At 37.0% G+C, this 24,085-nt stretch overlaps 1 non-coding gene across 1 annotated transcript; it reads left to right on the top strand.

Moving 5' to 3' along the window:
* Positions 1-10,794: 10,794 nt before the first annotated feature.
* LOC141597892 (small nucleolar RNA R71) lies at positions 10,795-10,901 on the top strand. Its single transcript, XR_012523103.1, has one exon. It is a non-coding gene; the product is annotated as a small nucleolar RNA R71 (small nucleolar RNA).
* The last annotated feature ends 13,184 nt before the right edge of the window (positions 10,902-24,085 follow it).

Here is a 24,085-nt window from a genome sequence, read left to right as displayed (position 1 = left end):
GAGTATATTTTGGGTCATGATGAACTGTGGCTATACGAAGGGAATAGTGCGATAGGAATTGTCAACTCCCTTGTCAGAGTTGTTTGAAATCTCAGGGCCACTCGAAGAGTAGTGAACTGAAAATGCGTGGCCACGCTTGGAAGGTATCTACGGTAGATAATTCCGGTCAGACAATTACTCTCCAGATCGAGGAAACCACTCAAGATATGATCAAATGTAAGTACGACTTGCAAGACACCTTGCATTGAGTGGGAGATTGTAATAGGACAAGAGAATTGGTGACGCACACTTATCTCGGACAAGTGGAAGATTGTTGGAGTATGTGTCCTCAACAATAGTGCGGTCACAGGTTTAAATCCCAAATTAAGAATATGTAAGGGATGATAAATTATATAGTCAACTGATCAACATTAATCAGTAACGATTGGCTGACTAGAGTTTGACGTTACTGTCGTATTGACGGTGGTGATCAGTTGATCCCTTAAGGTCACACCTATAAGATGGGACCCAAATAAATAATTAACTAATTGTATGTGATACAGATTAATTAATCTCTTATATGTATGAGTTGAATTTTGTATCTTATTGTAATGTGATTAAATAAGATTTGATTTAAGGATTAATGATACCGTCGTTTTGTATCAAAATTAAATTTATAAATCCGAACTAAAACTATAGCTAGTGATAGTAAGGGTCGAACCACAGAGAGACAAGATCAATTCTATTTGCTATTTTCAGTCTATAAGAGTAACGATTAAATGGGGGGTTTGAATTTGTTTGATTCTAGTGACTAATTGCTAAAATAAGAAATTTCTCAAACAAGATGAAAAGAAGATCAGGAACTTCGGTTCACCATGGCTAAGGTCAGGTAAAAAAGGTAGTAGAGGTCCTGTTATACGGTCTCAGGAAATATGAGCAAGCCTTTCGATCAATGTTCAAAATTAACCTTTCGGTCTTCTAATTCCCTAGAATTTCTCAAAACTTTCGCTCAAAGGAAATTCCAAATCTAATGATAACCTAACCTACTAATTTTTCAATCTAGCAAGATGGGTTTATCAAAAGGAAACAAGATCGATATGGAAGAAAATCATACTAATAAAATTGACCCTAATTTACGCCATGGCTCACCTCGTTCCCAATCAAGAATATTAGCTATGCATGATTAAAACTATAACAATTGCAAAATTGAAGGCAAAGAATAAGATTGACATAATTGAAATTGAATTTAAGACAAAAGATTAAAACTGGATTTCTTGAATAAAACTAATAACAACAAGAATTAAATTGATTAGAAATAAAAGAACATGGAAATTGCATTAAAGCTTACTAAGAATTGATGAACAAAGGCAATTTAATTGAAATCCGTAGTCTAACTTTCTTGTCTCCAAAACTAGATCTAAACTCCAGTTCTGCATAACCTAAATTATTGCTGCGTACTACTCATAAACGTTCTACCCGAAAGTTAATTACCATTGGGCTTTCAAAAGTCTAAAGCATAAAATAAACATCAACCTCGCAGCCTGGTCGATCGACTAAGTGTCATGGTCGATCGACCAGCCAGTACAGTGTAGTCTCTTCTGCTGATATTCCACGGTCGATCGACTGGAGGTGCTGGTCTATCGACCAGATACGCTGTGCAGTAGCTTCTTTTCTCTTCCAAATAGGCTCTTCACTCCATGCACGCATCCCGAAGTGAACAAGTCCAAACTCCCATCTTCCAAGTTTCCATAAAGTTGCTTCCGGAGGACGATTTAAGCTTGATTTAGCTTACTTCCACTCTTTCCTACAATAAATCATAGAAATTCCGAAGTAAACCATTTCGGGAGAAATAGTAGCTTTAAGCTAACAAATAAGCATAGAAATACGTGCCAAAACTGCAAATAAAGTGTATAGAATACGCACGTATCAAATCTCCCCAAACCAAACCTTGCTTGTCCCCAAGCAAGCACTATGACCTGACTCAAAACTTCTAATGGAAGGGATTTCATGCTCAGAGCTAATACAAACCATCATACCCAACCAATTTAATGCAACTATTAACATCCAAGTATTTTGTCAAATGCAAACGAGTTAACCATGTTAAAGAATTCGCTAAACATTCGACCTTGTAAGACTCGTATATATCAGACTCTCACGGGTCACTCATTCGCTCATTTAAGTACAAGGTAAGATGTATTGTGCAAGACAGAAGAGTGATAGAAATAAGACCCTCACCTATCTACGACCCATAAGAACATGCCTGCAATCTAACATGAATAAAGTCTCTACAACCGTGCATATGCATTCCAACCATTTAATGATCATGACACATGCCGAGGCGATTTGGGATTGTGAGGCTAGAGGTAAAAAGAGGCTAAAATGAATTTGGGAAAGAGGGGTTAAGCCGAGCTAATAACCACTAAACCAAATTATAAGCAAATCCACTTCTTACTTCCACTTACCAAAAATAAAACCAATGCTCAAATATCATGAGCATAGAACTCGCAATTCTCCAATAAAATATAATTCCCCAAATAAGATGAATAGCACATGGGAATTAAGAAATCACCATCCGAAAATTGTTTTGAACATGTGATCTCCCTCTCTTTTTTCATTTTCTTTCTTTTCTTTCCTGACCTTTTTTTTTTCTTTTTTTTTTTTGAAATTTTGGACGGGCAGTCGATCGACCATCAAACCCAGTCGATCGACCACCCCTGCTGGCCTGCTACTCTCTGCCAGTTCAGTTCTCTTTTTTTTTTTTCACTTCATTCTTTTTCAAATCATAACCTCCCTTCATTTCCCAACAAAACATCCAACAAGATAATAAAAGCCAAATCACAAGACAACATTCCCGACTTACTACCTTTACTAGCTCGGCTAGGGTGGCTAAATTTAGTATGTAGCTGAATGGGACAAAAGGACAAATTTGGCTTTGTGAGGTTTTGTGGGTAAAATGAGAAGGGGAACCTCTACCACATGTGTCAACAAACCATGGACCCGAATGCATACAGGTATCAAGTAGACTAGACTCATGCTTATGCAAATTAATGTGACATGACTTATAAGGAGAAACTACTCTCATTCCTACATGAAATCGGTCATGAATGTCACCGATTTATTAAGCTCTATCCTTAGAAATTTAAGTAGCTTGCCAATATTGAGTCAAGTCTATTCGTTTAGCAAAATTCCAACAAAAACTCGTAGACTATGCAAGTGACATACTTGGAAATGTTCAAAGTGCAAGGAAAGGGCAATGAGACAATATGTAATGCAAACTCATCATTGAAAACCTTCCGTTCCGACTCGACCTAAATGCGAAAGTAAACGTGATTTTTTTTGAATTTTTGGTGGTTTTTCCGATTTTTTTTTGTACTCTTTTTTTTTTTTTTTTTTTTTTGAATTGAAAAACAAATGCAAGCTGAAATGCAATAAAAAACAAATGCAGATGCATTAGACATATGCAAATACCCTCCCCAAACCAAAACGCACAATGCCCCCATTGTGCTCAGCAACAAATCACCAGCATCAACAGCAATAATGGGAAGAATATAAGTAACAACAAAAGAAAAGGAAACTAACAAAAAAGTATAGGAAACTCACAAAATACGACCTCCCCAAACCAGCCAAAAACGGGGGAGGTCAGAATGCGTCTAGTCCCCACCATCATACACAGAACCACTCTCCACCTCGGACTCCGAGTCGTCCTCCTCTTCCGCCTCAACAGCAGCGGCAGTAGTAGTCGTGGGAGTAGACCTCGTAGCAGGCGGAGGGTATCCGCCCACCGGGGGAACAAAGAAGGACGGGTGACTCCAGGGACCTCGTGAGAGCATCCCTGTCAGAGCGTACTCCTCGTAAACAAGGTACAGGGCCAGAGCCGTGTCTAATCTGTGCTGATCAAAACTCCTGCACAAGTCACCCAACACACGTGAAACCGCCCTTTGGTCCATGACCGCAGGGATGACCATAGGTGTAGGGGGACGAAAAGTGGCCGGGAAACCCGTGGGAGCAGGAGTGGAGGAGGAGGGGGCATGTGAAGAAGAGGCACGAGAGCGCCTCGAGGTGCTAGCAGTAGCGGTGCCCGCCCCAATAGGGAGCCTGTAGCTAGGCAAGGGCGGGCGAGCTGCCCCCAAAACAGTAGTAAAGGGCAAGATAGGAGGGAGGCCAAGGATAGGGATGCGGTCGTAGATGAAAGAGTCTATCTTCCACCGACTCCGACTATCGACCCACTTCACAGACCTGGCGTAGGCAAGGTCCATGAAGCGTGCGTCAAGATCAAGAGGGGCCTCCTCTCGAGGGAAAAGAAGAACTAGACGCTTGGCGATACGCATCACCAACCCACCACAAACAATAGTGGCCAAAGCGCCCTCACTTATAGTGTGAAAGTGAGAGGCAGTCAAATAAGCTATGTTATAAATACGGGCTACCCGACTTTCAATGTTCAATAGCCCGCCAAGATAGACAATTCAATGGTATTCACATTATTTGACTCCTTGCGGCCGAAAATGGTATTACCCATCAGCCGGAAAAAATAACGAAAAGGGGGTAAGTGGACGGAAGTGCCCGTCCTCTTAGGGCCGTTCGATCGAGAGATACACGACCACATTACCCCGTGCACATCGAAGTTTCCGAGGTGTTACCCTCGAAATAAAGACCCAAATAACCAGCAAAATCGCCTAATGTCAAGGAGTAGGTGACATTGAAGCAGTAGAAAAGAAATGCAAGGGCTACTCCTATTGGCTTCAAAAGAAGCCTGGTCAAAAGCAAAAGACGAGAAAAACTCAAGGGTAAGAGTGTAGTAGGTGAACTCAGCCATGTCCACCAGTCCGACATCCCTGTCCCATTTAGCAAAGACACGACAGATTCAAGACACCTTAGTTTTTCTAAAGTTGGCCTATGAAGAAAACGAGTGGCCTGAACTTTCATTTTTTCGACCATGTTAATGAATTTAGCACGCTGAGTAGAAGTAGAGAAAGTAACCTGCGGATAGTTAGGTAGACTATCTGTAGTATCCTCGATCATTAACGGCGGACCCCGCGGCCGTTTAGCTGCTCTCTAACTGGACTGCCCTTCGAACATCGTCTGCTTTCCTTTTGTCATTGTTGCTTCCTACAAAATTGACAAATTAACAACTAGCTTCCCATAATTTGAACAATGAAAATCCATAAACCCTAAACAAAATTAGAAATTGAAAACGAAATTAGGGTTTCGAAAATTTGGGGAAAACGGATTTAAGCATCTCCTAGTGCTAAGACGGCTGGAAAATCAAGGGAATAGGATAGCAAATGCAATTAAACCACAAAAATCGAAAGAAATTGGCCTGAAATCGATTTTCCCCAAATCGATTTTTCGATCAAAAGGTAACATCGCTCGAAATAAGGGCATAGAAATTCAGCGAGAATCGAATATAAAGGATTAAAAGGGGATTAGAGACATACCTTTGATGAGAACTCAAGAATTTGAGCAAGGAAATTCGAGAATAAAGGGGGATTGACAGGGAAAATCGCAAGAAAGGGGAGGAACAAAGGGTTTTCCTATTTTTTGATTAAGTGAAAATGAATGAATGAATGAATGAATAAGGGAAGAAATAGAACTTCCCTATTAAGTCACCATCTGATTTCGCGCGTTGGTCGATCGACCATCTGACCCAGTCGATCGACCAGTCTTCCCCTAAAACAGCTTCTGCCTTTTTCTCTGCAGTCGATCGACTGGTGAACTTGGCCGATCGACTGCTCGTGCTGGCAATTAATCTAAAAAACGTCAAAAAAATTATTTTTCCAATTCACTTTCCCGTCTTTCTCTCATCGACATCTAGTAGATCATCCTACGCGCTTTGCATAAATTAATTACCTGCAAAAATTCTCAAAGGCGCATGTTTTCCAAGCCAAGAAATTGCTAATTAAAATGAAAAAAAACTAAAGTTCCTAATGCAAATCAAATGAAATAAAACTGTAAAGTTCCTAATTACAAAAAAATGTAAAAGCCGGGTTGCCTCCCGGTTAACGCTGGTTTAAGAGGTCTCGCACGACCTTCTTACCTCAATCTGCAGCTTCTAAAATTGGGTCAAAGTACAGTACTTCGACCTGCCCAACAAATTCTTCTGCACCGTGATAGTGTTTTACGTATTGACCGTTCACTTTGAATCGGTCTCTAGATGAGGTCTCCAATTCAACTGATCCAAATTTTGTAACTGCTGTGACCGTATAAGGGCCAGTCCACCTGAATTTCAGCTTGCCAGGAAATAAACGGATACGAGCATTGAAAAGAAGTACCTTATCGCCAATATAGAACTCGCGCTTAATGATTCTCTTGTCGTGCCAGCGCTTCGTTTTCTCTTTGTAGATCCTAGCATTATCATAGGCCAGCAGCCTAAATTCCTCCAGCTCATTCAGCTGTGTCATACGTTTCTCACGAGAGAGGTTAGGATCCAAATTAAAATCACATATAGCCCACCAAGACTTACGCTCCAACTTAACAGGTAAATGACATGTCTTACCATAAATCAATCGAAATGGTGACATCCCAATTGGCGTTTTAAACGCGGTCCTATAAGCCCATAAGACATCATCTAACTTAAGACTCCAATCTTTCCGTGATTTAGAAACAACTTTAGCTAAAACTTCTTTCAATTCTCGGTTAGAAATCTCAACCTGACCACTAGTTTGGGGATGATACCCCAACCCTCTACGATGTTGGACACCGAATTTAGTTAATAAAGCACTAAGTTGTTTCTCTTTAAAATGCATTCCACCATCGCTAATGACAACCCTAGGGACACCAAAATGAGGGAAAATAATCTTTTTAAATAGCTTAATCACGGGTTTTGCATCGCAGTGGGGAGTAGCGATATCTTCTACCCATTTGGACACATAATCTACAGCTACGAGGATATATTTATTACCTTGACTGCTCGGAAAAGGTCCTTGATAATCAATGCCCCAGACATCAAAAATCTCAACCTCTAAAATGCCTACCTGTGGCATCTCATGTCTCTTGGAAATATTCTTCGATCATTGACAAGCATCGCCCTCAGCAACAAAATTGCGACTATCTGCATGCAAAGTTGGCCAATAGAAACCAGATTGGAGTACCTTAGCCACAGTCCAGGACGGACCATGGTGACCACCATAGGGAGAAGAGTGGCAAGCTTCTAGGATATCCTTAACCTCCCATTGAGGCACACATCTCCGGATAAGACCGTCTGCGCATTCCTTGAAAACATAAGGGTCATCCCAAAAGTACTGTCTAGCATCATAAGCGAACCGTTTCTTCTGCTGCCATGAAAGCTCGGGTGGTATCTTTCCTGTCACAGCAAAATTAGCATAATCAGCAAACCACGGAGATGGATAAGACCCCGAATTAGTAATACCTAACAGACTCTCATCAGGAAAAGAATCATTAATGGGTAACGAATCCTCCCTTTCTGTCAGCTGCAGACGAGATAGATGGTCAGCCACCACATTCTCTGCACCTTTCTTATCTTTGATCTCCAAATCAAACTCCTGCAAAAGGAGTATCCACCTCAAAAGCCTCGGCTTCGCATCCTTCTTAAGAAAGAGTGTCTTCAGCGCTGCATGGTCATTATAAACAACAACCTTAGAACCTAACAAATAAGACCGAAATTTATCTAAGGCAAAAACTACAGCTAGAAACTCCTTCTCAGTGGTGTAATAGTTGACTTGAGCCTCATCCAGAGTTCGGCTCGCATAATATATGGCATTCAAAACTTTATTCTTCCACTGTCCCAAAACTGCACCAATCGCATAATCGCTGGCATCACACATAATCTCGAAGGGGAGGTCCAAATCAGGCGGCTGAATGATTGGCGCAGAAACTAGAGCCTCCTTCAACCTGTTAAAAGCTAAAAGGCACTCATCAGTAAACTCAAAGACAACATCCTTAAGGAGCAATTGTGTAAGTGGTTTAGCAATTTTTGAAAAATCCTTAATGAAACGCCGATAAAAACCAGCGTGACCAAGGAAACTCCTCACTCCTTTAACATTCACGGGAGGAGGCAATTGCTCAATCACCTGCACTTTTGCCTTATCAACATGTATACCCTTATCAGAAATCAGATGCCCTAACACAACTCCCTCATTGACCATGAACTGACATTTTTCCCAGTTTAAAACAAGATTAACATCAATACAACGCTGCATGACTTTATCAAGATTAGCTAAACAACGATCAAAGTCATTACCATAAACTGAGAAATCATCCATAAATACCTCCATAATGTTCTCTATATAATCAGAAAACATCCCCATCATGCACCTCTGAAAGGTAGTTGGGGCGTTACACAATCCGAAGGGCATTCTGCGGTATGCAAAAACACCCTGTGGACAGGTAAAAGTGGTCTTACTCTGATCATCCGGATGAATAGGGATCTGAAAGAACCCTGAATATCCGTCTAGAAAACAGAAAAATTTGTTAGAAGCAAGTCTTTCATTCATTTGGTCAACAAAAGGGAGGGGGAAATGGTCTTTCTTGGTGGCGGCATTCAACTATCTATAATCAATGCACATCCGCCACCCTGTCACAACTCGTGTTGGTATTAATTCATTTTTCTCATTTTTAACCACGGTAGTCCATCCTTTCTTCGGAACTACCTGAACTGGGCTAACCCACTTGGAGTTGCCAACTGTATAAATAATACCTGCATCGAGTAGTTTCATCACCTCAGCCATAACAACTTCCTGCATCTTCGGGTTTAACTTGCGTTGACCTGTCCGTAAGGCTTTTGGCCTTCCTCCAGCTCTATCCTGTGCATACAAATATTAGGGCTGATGCCCTTAATATCATCCAAAAAGTAACCTAAAGCCTTCCTGTTTTTCTTAAGCACACACATCAAAGCAGAAAGCTGGTCATTATTAAGCTTAGCACTAACAATAGCTGGGTACTGCTCCGTATCATCTAGAAAAACATACTAAGATTAGGGGGAAGTGGCTTACGCTCTGGCACCTTTACCTCTATAGCATAGGCAGAATCAGCTTCAATGGTATAGCAAGTGTTTACCAAATTTTCATTGGCCAGGCTTATGATCATCTCATCTTCTTCCTCTGTGAGCTCGTAGCTCTCCATTGAGGCTACCAAAACATCTGGCTCCTCAGCATTCTCCGCTGTATTATCTGCACACTCATCTAAACGGGTTAGATCAGCTAAGGGATCCTTGGCTAAGGATTCCCTCCAGTTATAATTAACAGCCATGTCAACAATGTCAATGGAATAACACGTATCATCATCAGCAGGTTCAGTAGCCTTACGAGCAAGACTGAACTCAATGGTGTCATCCCCTACCTCTAAGGTTATAATTCCGCGTTTGACATCTATTACAGCCCCAACTGTATGTAAAAATGGTCTACCTATAATAATAGGTATCTGACTATCCTCTGCAATGTCCAAAACAACGAAATCGACAGGAATAAAAAACTTACCCACTCGAATGGGTACATCCTCTAAGACTCCTAAAGGTCTCTGAGTCGATCTATTTGCCATCTGAAGGGTAATATCGGTCACCTTAAGTCTACCAATATTTAGCTTTTCGCAAACGGAATATGGCATGACATTGACACTGGCCCCTAAATCACAAGGGGCCTTTCCAATTTCGTGGTTACCTATAGTGCAGGGAATTGAAAAGCTACACGGGTCCTTTAATTTAGGTGGTATATTAATTTGCGAAAGAGCATTGCATTCTTCCACAAAAGCAACATTACCATCATCATGAAAATTTCTCTTACGATTCAAAATGTCTTTCATAAATTTAGCGTAAGAGGGTACCTGGGTAATTAGATCAGTGAAAGGAATGGTTACCTCAAGATTCTTGACCATCTCCAAAAACTTACCAAACTTGCGCTCCAGCTTAGTATTCTTTAAACGCTCCGGATACGGATCGCAACATCGGCCGTAGGATCAGCAACCTTCGGCTTCCGTAAGTTTAAAACTTCCGTCAAATCATTAATAAGTATAGAATCATGCAAATTAGTTGACGGATTTGCGTCCTGCGCTGGAGACCCAGTCGATCGACCATTGGGTTCGGTCGATCGACCAGTTACACTGGGTATGAACAGTTTCTGGTCAGAAACTCCTTCGTCAGGAACTTCAGTCGATCGACTGACATTGATGGTCGATCGACCACATGTGCTGGGCTCAATTAGTTTCCGGTCAGAAACTTTTTCATTAGGGATTCCGGTCGATCGACTGCTTTTGTTGGTCGATCGACCGCTGGTACTGGCAATAAAGTTCGTTTTCGCACCAGAAATTAAATTTTTCTTTTCATCCTTTCCCGAGTCTTCTCTTGGCTTATCGGGACCATCATAAGAAAGGCCACTTCGGAGATTAATGGCATTAATGGTTTCAATTGGCCCCTCACATTTGCTTGAAGAATTGGCGACTTGCTTAGCCTCTAAATTCTCCAACTGCTTCACAAAATTCTTTGCAGATTCAATCCCAGCTTCTTCTATTTTCGTGACTTGAACCAAAAGAGCTCGGATTATTTCTCTCAATTCTGCAGTCTCATCTGAGTTATGGACAGGAATTTCAACTCTTTCCTTGGAAGCTTCAGAGGTCTCGAGCTTCTCGAGACGAGCTGTAATAGAAGTTATGAGTGTCGCAACGGCACTCATTTCATCACTTTTCTTTCGCGAATTTCCACGCGAACTTCCAAACTCGGCTCTATGGACTGCCATCTCCTCAATAGTGTTCCAACCTTTATTCTGACCGGTATTATTTTGGAACCTACCATTCGCAGTTGCGTCCAGGATAACCTTGTAGTCATCATATAAAGCATTATAGAATAAGTTGCAAAGGTACCACTGCTGGAAACCGTGGTGAGGGACAGACCGAACCAAACTCTTGAAACGTCCCCATGCTTCACAAAATTCCTCATCAGGTCCTTGCTGGAAATTTGTAATTTGCTTCTCAAGGCATCAGTCTTTGCAAGTGGGAAGTATTTTTTGTAGAAAGCTAACGCTAGAGATGTCCAATCTGTTACTCCAGCTGCTACCCTATCAAGGTAGCGGTACCAATCTCGCGCAGAATCCTTCAAGGAGTACAAGAAAATTATCCCCTTTACTTCATCCTGGGTCACCCCAGCTGGTACAGGTATGGAACAGCAGTAGTCTGTGAAAATTTCCATATGCTTCAAAGGATCCTCGTCCGGTAGACCAACAAACTGATTTTGCTCCACTAAATCGATATAGGAGGAACAAAATTCGAAGTGACCAGTAGTAGGGGTGGGTAAAACGTATCCCTTTGGAACATGCTGCTCTTGTGGCTGAAGATTGTCATATATTGTAGTCATGTTCGCAAAACTGAGAGTACTCAAGTCTTCCTCTCAATAACCTGTCTTCTAACTGTGCAAAAGCAAAACTAGAAGCAAGAGTAAGCAACGGCCTCAAGGAGCCAAAGTTCGTTGAGACAAGAAAAATAAAATAAAAATAAAGCAAACAGAATTACACCGTCTCCCCGGCAACGGCGCCAAAATTTGATACCGTCGTTTTGTATCAAAATTAAATTTATAAATCCGAACTAAAACTATAGCTAGTGATAGTAAGGGTCGAACCACAGAGAGACAAGATCAATTCTATTTGCTATTTTCAGTCTATAAGAGTAACGATTAAATGGGGGGTTTGAATTTGTTTGATTCTAGTGACTAATTGCTAAAATAAGAAATTTCTCAAACAAGATAAAAAGAAGATCGGGAACTTCGGTTCACCATGGCTAAGGTCAGGTCAAAAAGGTAGCAGAGGTCCTGTTATACGGTCTTAGGAAATATGAGAAAGCCTTTCGATCAATGCTCAAAATTAACCTTTCGGTCTTCTAATTCCCTAGAATTTCTCAAAACTTTCGCTCAAAGGAAATTCCAAATCTAATGATAACCTAACCTACTAATTTTTCAATCTAGCAAAGATGGGTTTATCAAAAGGAAACAAGATCGATATAAAAGAAAATCATACTAATAAAATTGACCCTAATTTACGCCATGGCTCACCTCGTTCCCAATCAAGAAAATTAGCTATGCATGATTAAAACTATAACAATTGCAAAATTGAAGGCAAAGAATAAGATTGACATAATTGAAATTGAATTTAAGACAAAAGATTAAAACTGGATTTCTTGAATAAAACTAATAACAACAAGAATTAAATTGATTAGAAATAAAAGAAGATGGAAATTGCATTAAAGCTTACTAAGAATTGATGAACAAAGGAAATTTAATTGAAATCCGTAGTCTACCTTTCTTGTCTCCAAAACTAGATCTAAACTTCAGTTCTTGAATAATGAAAAGCATAACCTAAATTATTGCTGCGTACTACTCATAAACGTTCTATCCGAAAGTCAATTACCATTGGGCTTTCAAAAGTCTAAAAGCATAAAATAAACATCAACCTCGCAGCCTGGTCGACCGACTAAGTGGCAAGGTCGATCGACCAGCCAGTACAGTGCAGTCTCTTCTGATGAACTTCCACGGTCGATCGACTGGAGGTGCTGGTCGATCTACCAGCTACGCTGTGCAGTAGCTTCTTTTCTCTTCCAAATAGCCTATTCACTCCATGCACGCATCCCGAGGTGAACAAGTCCGAACTCCCATCTTCCAAGTTTCCATAAAGTTGCTTCCGGAGGACGATTTAAGCTTGATTTAGCTTACTTCCACTCTTTCCTACAATAAATCATAGAAATTCCGAAGTAAACCGTTTCAGGAGAAATAGTAGCTTTAAGCTAACAAATAAGCATAGAAATACGTGCCAAAACTGCAAATAAAATGTATAGAATATGCATGTATCAATTAATATATTAATTCACTTAATTATCTTTAGGTTTTATAAATATTTCGAGGTAGAGGTAATTAGTTATTTACATTTACAAGAGGTTGTAAATTTAATGAACTAGCTATATGCGACCCGTTATATGTTGATATAATGGTAAAATATTACTCAATAAGTTGAGTGAATATATGTTTATTAATTTGTCACAAAATTGTTGTATGATCAAATTAATATTTAATTATGTAAGATAATTAAACATAAAACTTATAAGCATTTGTGGGACAAATATTATAAGACAAAAATGGACCAAAATAAGAGCAAAGGCACCGGTTTTGGAGAAGAAAGGACACTTGCCCTAGGTCTTCTATTTTGTCTAAAAATCTTATGGCACAAGCACCACTTGTGATGTTGCCTCTACCTAATATGACACTACCAATAAAGCATTTGCATGTGATTTTTGAGAAGACAAAAATGCTCTATAAAGAGCTACATGGCCGGAACCTTCAAGGGAGATAAGAACATTTATTGTTCTCGGTTTTTCTCATATACTTATTCTCTCTAAGATGCTCATCTCTTCCTCACATGCAAAAACCTCAAAAACCACTCTAATACTAATATTTGTGATATATTACTAGTGTAGTAGTATTGGTAATATTAGTAATAATTAAGGGTACATTAATACATAATATCTAGTTAACATTAGTAGTAATTTTTGGGTTAAAATCTTGGGTGCAATCAAAAGGAGGGCTCCTAATATAGAGTCTTGGAGGATCATCCTAGTACTTATCATTGCTCAAGAACAAGTGAAGGTAGGAGACCTTACTTGTGCCCATTTCGTGCTATACAACAATGTAAGAACCATTGTTTTCTCATTTTATTTATTATTTAGGTATGCATGAAATAGATCTAAAGAATTCATATTAAAATGTTAATTAAATCACTATTAGAGATGTCTAATAATAGGTATATGAACCTAAAAAAAAATTCATCTGCTTGACTCCACATGTTGAAATACTTAAAGGTCTTCCTACCAACAAAATTACTCATAGAGTCTTGAATAATATAAGGGGAATGATCAAATAATCCTTTATTATAGAAGTTGGCATATGCATCATTCCTTTTTTTTTGGTGAAATGTAAGTATATATATAATCACGAAAAAAAAAAAAAAATCGTTCCAATTACAAGAGGGTAGCCCACTCAAGATGAGTGGACTAGCCTCCAACTAAAACACGGCCCAAAGCCTTACATCAACCCAAAGGACAACAAAAAGAAATAGGATTATCTCCTACCAACAAAACCGTATCCTCAATTTCCACTTCATTCATTCTCGCAAAATCCCCAAATCGATTTCACTTCCTATCAATCAACAACTCCAGCCAGCGACGATCTCCGTCCCCAACCTTGTTGCTCTTACCTCCTCGCATTCTAGTTTTGAGTTCCTCAGTAATATCGTGTGCCACTACTTTCAGAGTAAGTAATTTCTGTTCAAACTTACTTAGATTCCGTTGACGCCATACATGATACATGGTAGCATTGATAATAGCGTTGATCACATCCTGTTGCAGAGAGCTGCCTTGCATGTTCAGTCTCCAAGCCAAAATATCCCGAGTAGGGAGATGAGTCCGAGCCCAGGTGCTAATGATATCCAGTATAGCTTTGCTATAGTCGCACTGAAAGAAGAGATGGTCATTATTCTCAGTTCCATTTTCACAGATGGTGCAGGTATCAGTCTCACTAATCCCCAATTTATGCATTTTCTCTTTCATATTCAAACTATTGTGATGATAAAACCATGAGATCATGCTGTGTTTAGGAAGCGACCAGTTAGTCCAAACCAGATTCACCCAATCTATTTTGTCTCCTTTAATTCTGAGATATTCATAACCTTTTTTGACTGTATACTCTCGACCTTTCAGGTCCACCCATTCATTTTGGGTATAAGCATCTGCAAGTAAAAGTTTAACTTGGCAGATTTTTCTCCAGTACCAACTAGAATCATTGGATGGAGAGTAGGCCTGCCAAGTTTTGCCTTTCTTGATTCACCAATACTCTATCTAGCCTGGTATAGAACCTAGTGGAGGGGCCCTGCTTGTTGTTCCAACTGTAATAAGAACTAATATAAGGACAGTCCATCAAGGTATAATACTCAATACAGGCTTAAAAATCCTCCATTTCTTCAATGCTAGTTTGTCCACCTAGCCTCTCAGTAGGACTTAACACACAATTAAAATCCCCACATAAGATCCAAGGTTCACTAATTGCATCAACAAAACACTTTAGGTCCGCCCAAAGGGCTTTCCTATCAAAAGTATCATTAAAAGCATAGATCATTGTGCAAAAAAACAAAAAAAGAAAGTTTGTGCTAATTTCAGTTACTTCCATATGTATAGATTGAGCACTATAGTGAAGGAATTTGACTTGAAAGATATTTGGTTTTCATAGTACCCATACTCTTCCTCCATGATGACAAGTGTTAGTTGAGACAGACCATCGATCACATAAATTATTTCTTGACATTTAGAGACAAAGGTTTTACTATACCTTTGTCTCAAGGAGACCAAACAAGCTTACTTGATGAGAATGAAGAAACTATTTAACCTACTTTTGTTTAGATATGATATTTAATCCCCCGATATTCCAAAACCTAGGTTATGCATTACTCCCAGGATGGGAGTAACACACTACCTTTAATTATAATTCCAACCTTAGGTGTAGCATTATTTAGGGCACCTATGAAAGTATACTTCCCAAAGGTGGTAGAGGTTTTCCCTACATTGATAATTTCCTTTCTACTCAATGTGATCCCAGGCCTGGCAGGAGTATTAACTTGCTGATATGTACCATATTTGTTCCAAGAGACTTGCAATTTATGCTAAATATCCTATGAGGTCTTGGTAGTTTCAGAAGGAAGTTCAACAAGAACTACAGGAGACACTGGTTTGGGATATGTAACAGGCTGAGGATTTAGTCACAGTAAGTAGAGGCTTTGAAGGAGCAAGTTTCTTTAGTATCCATTGTTTTGTGGTTAGTGCTGGCAGAATGGGTTTTGACTTAGGTTTTCTACAATTTTCACTCTCATGCCCAGTATCACCATATATTTGACACACGATTGGCGTCCATTCACATTCAAAAACCAGTTTGATGATTTGCCCCTCCTCATCCAAAAACTTGACAAATTCAGTCAATTTCTTACCAAAAGGAACCTCAAGTAGGACTCTAGCAAATCCTAACCTAGTTTTCTCTACAGTAGAAGCATCACAATGAATGTATTTACCAACTAGACCAACAATTCTGGGTAAACATTTACCCCAATATTTCAATGGCAGGTCTAAGATCTTTACCCACACAGGAACATTCATAACATTTTCTTTTGTGAGCTTAACATTCTCATGCGAACTATGAAATATAAGCGGATTATTATCAAATAGGTAATCACCATGCATAAGAATAACTTGCATACTAGCCTCATTTTGAAACCGAACAAAAAAGATACCATCTGGAAGGAATGACACCTTATCAATAGGATAATTTGCTCAGATTCGGCGCACAAGTACTTCAACAATGTCACATGGAGGATTAGCTCTAAGTATGAAATAGTAGACAGATGACTTTAAGTAATTTAGGTCTTCCTGAACATCCTCAGCTGTAAATTGCATCAAATTACTTGGTTCTTCTACAATCTTCTCAAGAAGGGTCTTCTTTTTCCCTTGAACAATCCACTTTTCCTCTGTTTCATCAACCTCAAGATGTTCCAGATCAAAGGGAGCAACACCAGTGATTTCATTAACACTCTTCGTCTTACCGATTTCCGATTCCGACGAACCTTTATTATTTTTTTGATTTTTATTGCTAGATGAAGAAGTAGGCAACGTATTTTTGTGATTTTGTAATGAATTTGATGCAGAACGATGAACGAATGTCGGTGGATTACGAACAACAGTTGAGTCTTCCTACATTAAGAGTTATTAATCTCAATCTACAATAAGCTTTGATTTGTTTTAACATAACTTCAGTATTAATCACATAACTTCATACTTACAAACATTCTAGTAATCCAGATAGAATACTGGACTGCAGTAACCAAAGCCTCAGTGATCAATCTGATAAAGGCGCTGAGCATATTCTCCACTGTAATACTCCCAATTACTTGTAACTGCAACCAGGAAAACAGTTTTTTATATCACATACGAGCATATACGCATGGTTCAAATAGGTGCTAGTGATTCTCATCCTGTTCTCCACATATATATCAGCATTTTTCCTGAGTATGTAATTCCCATTTTGTTCAATTTGTTTAGAGTCAGTAATCTTCCCTGATAAAGCAACCAAACAATAAAGGAATGCTTAGGAATAATAAATTTGTTCCAGATCCCCTTAGCCCAAGCTACTTTCTCACTGTCATTCTGAGTGAGCCATTGGTATCTTTTTGATGTAGAGTATTCCTCTCCATCTGCCAACCATTCCCCTTGAGAATAAGCAGGTTTTAAGATCTTTTTCACCTAACGTATTTTCCTCTATTCCCAAGAGTTATAACCAGTTGGATGGTAGTCAAACCAAGGAACATTTTTAATATAAATTTTATCCACCCACTGAATCCAATCTTTGTTTTTTGCTACCCACCACACCAGACTTTCCAACAATTTGCTATGTTCCACTACTTTCTCTGTCAATGATACCTATACCACCCTACTTTTTCCCTTTACAAAGAATGTTGCAAGCTACCAAGGGGGCTTTGGTATAAGCATCACCACCTTCCCATAAGAAATTCCTACAAAGGACTTGAATTCTATCAAGCACCCCCATAGGCAAGATAAACAGTTGAGTCCAAAGAATTATGGATGGTGGCAAGGACCGACTTAACCAAGACAGGTCTATCAAGATAAGAGAATTTCCTCTAATTCTTGCTAAAGATCCTATCCACAAGAATATTACAATCAATTTTGGATAACCTCTTGATGAAACTTTGGACACCCAAATATTTAAAAGGTAAAGAACTCTTCTTAAACCTTGTATTAGTCAAAATGGTGTCTTCCATATCAGCACCAATGCCATTCAAGATAATATCAGACTTTTCTTTGCTTATTTGTAGACCAAAGACTCCATAAAAACAATTGAAAACTTCCATAAAGGTGAAACCAGAGCTTAAGTCACCTTTATAGAATAGAAGCAGGTAATCAGCAAACATAAGATGGGTTAGAGTCTAATATTTTTGCATAAAAGGTGATATTTATGTTGGGAAATGTGTCCTCAACAATAGTGCGATCACATGATTTAAATATCATTATTAAATCTCATTTTAAGAATACATGTGGGATGTAATATTTTACAGTCAACTGGTCCACACATATCGGTAATGATTGGCTGACTAGAGTTTGACATTACGTAGTGACGGTGGTGATCAGATTGATCCCCTTAGGTCATACCTATAGGGAAATACTCTTAATTGATAATTTAATTGATCGTATACCGATACGAGTTAATTAAATTGCTTAAAATTGACGGATGATTTTGTGAGTATAATTTACGTATCTTATTGTAAATATGATTAAATGAGACACGGTCTAAGTAATCCAATTATTTTATTACTTAGATGAAATTATTGTTTAAAGAAACAATTGAAACGGAATGAATAAATTATTATAAATACAGAATGTTGTAGTTTATAATTTGGAAACATTTTTGGTAAAGTAATTACGAATTACTAGTCGATTTTGTAAATGACATATTTTATGAATATGTTGATTTTTAATATGTTAAAAATACATTACATTGTAACATGTCATGTAACATGTTACATGTGACAAATTTGACAAAAGACAAAATAAAATGGATTCTCCATTTTATGCTAAAATCGAAAATAAGGAGTTAGTGGAATAAAATTGTGTTAATTGTTTAGTGGTAGACACAATGATAAAAGCTAACTAGTAGGCTTGCATGCCTAGTCTCTTGTGAAGAGCAAAGATGAAAGCTATTGGGCAACCTACCCAAGGCCAATTTTCGGCCACTCCACATGAAAGGAGAAAAGAGCTTTTCTCTTAGATTATTCATTCATTCTTCCCATCTAATTTTCTAGTGTAAGAAAATTCATAAAAACTCTCTACAATTTATGAGAATTCTAGAGAAATAAACTCACAAAATTACTATCTCTTGAACCGAAATTCCAAGAGTAAAATCATTGATTTTGTGTCAATTTTATTGTAAAACTAATATTATTACTAGATCTAAATAGTATTGGTTTATTAAGATGTATTCCTTGGGTATATGCTTTTGGGAGGGATTCTACACTTGAATCCTTGTTCTTCCATTTGGAAAGCTCAAGAACAAAAGAGAAGGAGATCTCTTTTGTGCCCATAATACCGAAACATCCATTGTAAGAATATGATTTCTTCTCTTTTTGTTTATTTGTTTGCATGCATAAAATCCACATTTAATTTTATGACAAATTAATTTCGACATATATGAGTATGTTAGTATGTATATAGATCTACATTTCCTTCAATCGGTATCAAGAGCCACGGTTGTTTGCATGCAAATTGGTTAAAAGTTTTTCCAAGTTATAAGAATAACAAATAAAACTTGTAAAATTTGTGTTATTATGAGATATCACTAAATTAATCCATGCATGTTAATATTTCTGGTCCTAAAATGTTTTAGGATATTTTGGTTAATTTTACGGATTTTTATTGTTCATATTTCTCTATAATGACATTTAAATGTGATTTTATGAGTAAAAATGTCATTTTTGGTCGAAAATTAGCTATAATTCGAATTTTAAGTTGGTTTTTGGATATGTTGTTACATATATTATTTTGAGATAACCTGTAAATTTTCATAATTGTTGGACTTGTTATGCTCGAAAAATGAATTTTTCATTATTAAATAAGGATTTAAGAGAAAAATAGGTTAATATGAGTTAAATTTCGAATCTGGTCATAGAAAATTAATATGTTGTCACATGCAATTTTACAAGATGTGTGTAAAATAATTGGCTATAAAGAAGTCTTTTAGCATGATTTATGAATTTTTGAAGAAAAATAGCATAAATAGTGACATTATTAGTGAAAATTAATAAAACATAATCTATGACTTAGGAAAAACGTCTAATGTTGCATTTTATTATCTTTTTCAGATCTAAAATTGAAAAGTTAGTGAAAATAATTTTTCCATGTTTTTATGATTATTTTATTATAAATCGATAAACCGCAACATTGTTTTTCCCGAAAAATTTCGAAATTTTTAACCTAAGATTTTGAACATTATGAGTGTCATGGAATTTTTCCAGAATGTTCATGAGTTTAAATTTCAAATTTTGAATTTATTTGAAATTTTTTGATTTATTTGAAGTTTAATAGCTTATTTTTGTAATTTTTGGTCCATTTATGAACAATTTTGTAAATAAAGGTTAATTATGGTCAAATTATTAGTGAAGACTATATTTTGAGTCCTAAGAGGTTAGGGTAATTAACTTATGCATAAATATGAGTTTATGTATTTTTTGTGATTATAAAATGTTGAAATCACGCAAATCCGTAAAAACCGAGTAATATACGATATTGGCTAATTAAAGGCGATTTAGCATAAAATTGAGCATGTTCATACATATTATAATGCTGCATTTTCTTTATGATTGTCATAATTTTAATTTATGTAATTTTGAAATTATGTAATTTTACTTAGTATGGCCTTAGATTTTAATTGGTATTTCCCGAAATGTATGGGAATATCGATTCGGTTGTAATTTTATTGTGATCTCGTATCACCGTTTTGTAATTTAATAGATTTATTTTATTTTAGTTACAAATGTATAATAGGAATTATGTAATTTATTATGTAATTTTATTCATTCCGGAGTTCCTAAAGACGGATTTCTTCAAGAATGGCGATACATAAAGACGGTGTTACCTCGAGATGCGTGCCTCAACCGAAGTTCAAGGGACCAATGGAGTTGGTTTCCGAATTTGTAATAGTTAAAGAGTTTTTCTATTTTAGGAAAGGCCATACTAGGATTTATTTATCTTTATGCTTGCATTTTATTTTATGTCACATGCATCGCTAAATCGCCATAACTAAAACATGCATTGTCTTTTTTATTGAGTTTATCGACCGTGTCAATTAGAATTATCTAGTTCACCGCTTTAGTTCACTTAAAACGTGATAGATAATAAATTGACATGACCTCTCGCTAAAACAATTAATTGAGACATAGCCTTACCAAATAGTAGAAACCATGAAAACCTATTTCGTGAGGGAGTGCACTCGGCCCTACCGGGGTACAAACCTTGTTACGTAGGGGAAGTGGGTGATAAATGTCAATCCACCGAGTTCATGTTGATGAGGGTTTCATCGGCCATACCGTGCCCAAGTTGATGTGGAATTGGATCATGGACACATTTATTCGAAATTTGGATTGAGCTCAACGGAAGTATTCGCGACCGTAGTTGCATGTGTTCCGGGCTATAGATAATTATTAAAGTAATTTTATCGACCAAGAGTTCTAAAAGTAGAATCGATTAAAGCGTTAATCCACCGAGTTATATTGATAAGGGTTTCATCGGCCATACCGTGCCTAAGTCGATATGAATTTGGGTCTTGGAATCATTTATCATAGTTGGGTAGAGGTCACTATGTAAATGCTATACTTGTTTACAAGTATTAATAAAACGATAAATGTTAAGTTTTCCACTATTCCGTTGTTATTATTGTTCTATTTCTTTACCACAATTCATATACGATATCATTTCGATTTTTGACTCAAATCTCCATTAATCCATCGTAACTAAAGACAAATATGAATTTGCTTCTAAAACCTCAAATGAACCATTGCTAAGGATCTCTTGTAAAGAGTATAGATTAAAGTTATTCATTATCAAACAGGTTTTTGATTCTTGACTAACACATCTACTTACAATGGATTGTTCTTCATATACTTAATTGAATTAAGTACCTTGAAGCAATAAATTGTTTTGGTAATTAGATTTGTAAGAATTCGTAATTGACCAAAATAACGCAACCACTTCAATGAAAGTTTTAAGACTAAAACGAACAAATGAAGATTAATCTTCATGAATTCAATTTTGCTTCTCAAAGCAAAGACTCATTGAAATGAGTGGGAGCATTCTCTTAAACTGTTAAGATGAGGACGAGGTTAAAGAAGTAAAATTAGAATGGAATTGATACAAGGTAATGTTAAAGGTAAAGTTGTTGAGAATGACGATACTAAACCTATCAATCCCGACCGATAAAGTTTCCATTGTCTTAAATGTTAGACACGAGAAAGGAAACTACCCCAAATTATTGAAGAATCAACAAGTTAGTTGTGGGACATCTAATGGGACCTTCTTCGTTAAATGTTTATTTGATTAAACATAAATTTTGCTAGTACTACTTCGTCAATATTAGAAACCAATGGAGGTTTTCATCATTGTGTTGGATACATAGGATGAATAGAATATGACGACTAGCAACAATGAAGTCGAGAGATAGAGTAATTGTATAATCAATCTAGTTTTTGGATTTAAAGTTGTACTTAATTGTGACTATTAAGTGCATAAACTCTAAATAAGAATATAAACTTGTTAAGATACAAAAGAGGTTTTCACTTTTGTGACCCTATACACCACGATTTGATGTATGGCTAGCCCATTATCAAGGTGATTATATTCTAAACTAAACTAGAATGATAAATCATGAAGATGATGCAAGACTCAAATTGGTAACCCAAGATTAAACCTTAAAATTTTGGAATGATGAACGCAAAGAGTTATCGAGTACTCTTGAAACCACTAGATTGTTAATGGTATATGCGTATCTTGTATTCAAAGCAAGATGTCTCGTGCCTTTTGTTTGAAAAAGGAGATCGAGATTGTAAATCATTGATCCAAAATAGGTTGATCATTTTCTTTTACCAACGATTTAAGTTGACATTAGTGTGTTCACTTAATAAGGTAAATTGAGAAATCTTTGAAGAAGTTCAAGAGTTCAAGGAATCACGATATAGTCGTGACGGGATTATCAAAGTGAAGACTTTGATATAAGCCAAAGGAAATGTGATATAGTATCACAAGTTAATCTCTCTTAGCACGCATTATGAAATAATGTGTGGATGGATAAGAAATCAAACGCTATTCGATATGGTTTGGACTTCAATCAAGTTACTTTGAGTTACTTGATCCTTTTGGGGATTTTATCATTATTGTCTAAATTATTTTTCCACTAATACGAATCATATGAGATATGAAATGGTAAGGTACCATGTTTGTAAGTTTTCACAAGAAACAAAGGCTCATTTTTCCCTTTTCAATTATCACGAGTACGACGGGTTTGCGGCTCGTGAAGCTGTCTTACTAAAATACAAGTTTATTTCTAGAAGACAGAGTGGGAGAAATTATTCAAGAGCCACAAAGAATGTTATGTTGCAAGAAACTGGTCTTTCTTGGCAAGAGCCACAAAGAATGTTATGTTGCAAGAAACTGGTCTTTCTTGGCTACATGAGACGTTTTGTGTAAGACATGGTTCTTCAAAAACCTAGGAGGTTAAATTCGTCACTTGTTAAAAATGATGAATTCATGCTACTTTTAAGAAAGTAAAGAGCTTATAACTTACAAAAGAAATTGTTTGATTCAAGTTAATTACTTCTAGAAAGTAATGAACATATGACTTACATAAGAGTGTTTAAGTCACAACTCAATATAAGGCTTAGAGCCATGAAAATCCGAAATAAAAAGGCTTGATTAGTTGCAAAGGGTTTTGCACTAATAAAGAGAGATTTCAAGGTTGAATGGGTGCAAAGGGTTTTTACACCAATTGAAATACTTAAGTCTATTTGGATCTTCTTAGGGATTGTGTTTCATTATTATGAAATACATAGCGAGTGAATCTAAAACCCACTTCTTCAATTAGAAGGAATGTATTCAATACATGTCTTGAGTTTTGAAGATTCTTGCAATCCTAAGATAATGTGAAACTTAAGAGAGGGTCTTAAGTAGGACATCAATGAGTTAGAATCAACATTTTTATCATGTGATAAAACATTTCTCGATAAGTCGAGAAGTTGTGTTTATACATGGAGTTTAGTGGGAGTTACGGAAATTTTAATTAGTCCGATATGTGGATGACATATTGATCATTGAGAATGATTTAAGACTTTTGGAGTATTATAATACATCTTTAATATCCGGATCTATGAAGATAAATCCACATGATATTAGCGTCAGTAAGAAGTCTTATGTTGATAAGATTCATGACTAGTTCAATTAAATTGAACATATTTGATTGATTTCATTTGCTTCCGCTGCCAGATCAATTAAATGAGTAATGATGTATAACACTTCATATACTTTGAGT

The sequence above is a fragment of the Silene latifolia genome, chromosome 8 (assembly GCF_048544455.1).
Source record: "Silene latifolia isolate original U9 population chromosome 8, ASM4854445v1, whole genome shotgun sequence".
In the NCBI taxonomy this organism is placed as follows: domain Eukaryota; kingdom Viridiplantae; phylum Streptophyta; class Magnoliopsida; order Caryophyllales; family Caryophyllaceae; genus Silene; species Silene latifolia.
Note: the sequence above shows the minus strand (reverse complement) of the source record. Positions and strands in the feature narration are given on the sequence as shown.